This window comes from Simochromis diagramma, unplaced genomic scaffold, assembly GCF_900408965.1.
Source record: "Simochromis diagramma unplaced genomic scaffold, fSimDia1.1 OVJJ01000021.1, whole genome shotgun sequence".
Classification (NCBI taxonomy): Eukaryota; Metazoa; Chordata; class Actinopteri; order Cichliformes; family Cichlidae; genus Simochromis; species Simochromis diagramma.
The window spans coordinates 191,503-195,175 of record NW_024387194.1 but is presented as its reverse complement, the minus strand read 5'-3'; positions in this window follow the sequence as shown (position 1 = coordinate 195,175).

The following is a 3,673-nucleotide window of genomic DNA, read 5'->3' as shown; positions in this document are numbered from 1 at the left end:
GCTTGTATGTTGTTTCTGAGTGTGCTGGTTCTTGTGCAGCAGCAGGACTCAATGGAATTTTCCCACCTTTCCGCTCCACATGCCTGCTGGAAATCACAAGCCTACCTGTGATGACCCTATTAAGAGCCACTACTCAAGAGTGGCTGATCAGATCGTTGAATGACTACAGTCACAGTCTCTGGTGACTGAGATTCCTTTTGCTACGTGTTATGAAACTTTCCTGTACAGAAGAAATAGCAGGTATCTGTGGATCAGAGGTGAATGTGTTGAGCAATTGTAAATACCAAGTGAGCTGAAGTGCAGCACAGCATCTGGAAGGAGAATTGCTGGCACCTGGGATCAGGACTCATCATTACTGTGGATTTACATTTTTGGAGACTGTTGTTATCACTTATCAGTGTAAATTAAATTCACTGTTTTGAAAGAGTTGTGCATTCAAGTCCTACTTTATCTTACAGCAAACTGACACAAATAATTGGGTTTAAAAAACTCAGAACCTGGCTCAGGAAGGGGCGGCCATCTGTCATGACCAGTTGGGGAGGGTTGATGTTAGGTTTCTTCAGTCCTTGAAGAAAAGCGAAACAGTCTTAAGAAAAAGTTTTTGATCCTTTTCCCTAATGAAATCTGACCATTAGGAGACTCAGTACTGACTGTTCCTTCTCCGCTGTCTCAATGGTAAATGGTCTGTATTTATATAGCGCTTTACTAGTCCCTAAGGACCCCAAAGCGCTTTACACATCCAGTCATCCACCCATTCACACACACATTCATACACTGGTGATGGCAGCTACATTGTAGCCACAGCCACCCTGGGGCGCACTGACAGGGGTGAGGCTGCCGGACACTGGCGCCCAAGGACACAACGACCGAGTCCAAGCCGGGGCTCGAACCAGCAACCTTCCGATTACAAGGTGAACTCCCAACTCTTGAGCCACGATCGCCCCAACAGGTCAGTAGGTCTGCTCAGTCACTAACGTTGCCGACACTGTCATTTTAGACTCCAAGAGCAACAGGATGGACTCTTCTTGAGCTCCTGTGCAGAGCTGATTATTAAAAATGACATGATAAAGAGTCATGCCATCTTGCCTATTCCAGCTACCACAGGGCAAGAGGTACTCCAGTTTCGAAGGGTAAATTATAGTGTTTTACTAGTTTGAATATGAATACTTCTTCCAAAACTTGCTGGTGGATACTTCACCCTCTAACCCTCCAAATATGGTCACTTCTGGCCTGACAATGTCAATTCAATTCAACGTCTATTGCAGCATAACTAAGGGAGGATTCAGGGTCACCTGGTCCAGCCCTAACTATATGCTTTAGCAAAAAGGAAAGTTTGAAGCCTAATCTTAAAAGTAGAGATAGTGTCTGTCTCCTGAATCCAAACTGGAAGCTGGTTCCACAGAAGAGGGGCCTGAAAACTGAAGGCTCTGCCGGAGGTTTCTTCCTGTTAAAAGGGAGTTTTTCCTTCCCACTGTCGCCCTAGTGCTTGCTCATAGGGGGTCATATGATTGTTGGGCTTTTCTCTGTATCTACTGTACAATATAAAGCGCCTTGAGGGGACTTTTGTTGTGATTTGGCGCTGTATAAATAAATAAAATTGAATTGAATTGAAGACTGAAGGCTCTGCCTCCCATTCTACTTTTAAATACTCTAGGAACAACAAGTAGGCCTGCAGTGTGAGAGCGACGTGCTCTAATAGGGTGATATGGTACTACAAGGTCATTAAGATGGGGCCTGATTATTTAAGACCTTGTATGTGAGGAGCAGGATTTTGAATTCAATTCTGGATTTCGGGGCTTGTAATGGAATGATGGACAGTATCCTGTAGGATCTCCTCCCAGATGCAGCCAGGTGGAATCTGGGATGCAGTCAAAACATGATGTTGTATTTGTGTTTTACTGGATTTAGGTCATGCGACTGTTGAGGTCAGTCACTGATATTATTATTATTATCGTGATGATGATGATAACGATGATTATTATTCCTTCGTCCTCCAGAAACTCTCTCCATACTCTGACCACATGAGGCCAGACACTAGGCCGAATCCAGGAGCCACTGCACCATCATAGTGTCTGACAATGTGATTTCATCCTGATACCTAGTCAGGGTGCCGTTGCCTAGCTTGTAGATGTTCCTTCACGGATATGCCACCCTCAGACTGTCACTGACCAACCACCAAACTGGTCGTGATGTTACAGGCAACATAGCGTTCTCCACGACTTATCCAGTACCTCTCAGATCCGTCACGTGTGCTTAGGGTGAACTTGCTTCCATCTGTGAAACGCACAGAGCCTCTGAAGCGGACCTGCCAATTCTGGTATTCTATGGTAAATGCCAATCTGACTCTACAGTGCCAGGAAGTGGGCACAGCACCCGCTAGAGGACATTATGGCCTCCAGCAACTCTCACGAAGTCTGTTTCTGTTTGTTTGATCAGACAGTGGGCTGCTGGAGGTAGGCAGAGCTCGTCTTCCTCCATGCACAAAGGAGAAGATACCGGTTCTGCTGATGTGTTAAGGACCTTCTACAGCCCTGTTCAGTTCTCTTAGAGTAACTTTCTGTCTCCTCAAATATCCTCCATGCTCTTGACACTGTGCTGGGAGACACAGCAAAGCTTCTGGCAATAGCACTTATTGCTGTGCAATACTGGAGGAGTTGGACTAACTGTACAGCCTCTGTAGGGTCTGACAGACAGATTTCCTGAAAGACTGTCTGTAAAAAAATAATAATATTATATGTGCAGGAAGTTGTGTTTGCAAGAACACCCATGCATTAGAGCGTTCCAATTCATCTGACGTAATATACAAAGAATAGCATATTTACGCAGTAGAGTTGTGCTTGTATAGTTGGTGAATGAGACTTGCAGCGCGCAGAAAAAAACTATATAAGAGCCAGTCCATTTCCCACTGCACCAGTGAGCTGCAAACTATATCAAAAGCTTGTTGATATAGCTATCAAATGAACATCCTACCAAACAAAGTCTTTCAGAAATGTGTTTGAGTTGACACACACCAGTCTTATCTGATATTCAATCAGAGCTCCCTGACCTGCTGTCCATCTACACCAAGCGGTGCAAGTCCAAAGCTAGGAAGATTATGATGGACCTCTCCCATCCCAACAATGGACTCTTCTCACTGTTGAGGTCTGGGAAGCGCTTCCGCTCCCTTAAGGCCAAAACAGAGAGAATGAGGAGGAGCTTCTTCCCCCAGGCTATTCGGGGCCTGAACCAGGTGTAGGACTGGACTCTCCCAAACACGTCACTATAAGACTGGACTCTCACACACGTCACCACACGCACCACCACACATTTCCTATAATCCTATAATTCCTATAATTTATAATCCTTATCTTTATAATCTCTTCTGCTATTTGCACATTCTTTACTGTAAATTCCTAAGTTAATTTGTAAATTTTGTAGTAAACTGTAAATTGTAAATATTGTAAAACTTTTCTTCTGTCATTTAATGGTCGGGCATTGTACAGCTAGGAGCATTTCACCCCCATGTCATACTGTGTATGGTTGTGTGTGTGTGACAAATAAAATTTGAATTTGAATTTGAATTTGAGAATTTGATATTCCAGAGCGTGAGTCAATGCTGGCGTTCCGTTTCATTCGGTGCACAGTTGAACTGTCAAATGTACAAATATATTTGATTGTGGGATTTCAATAAAAT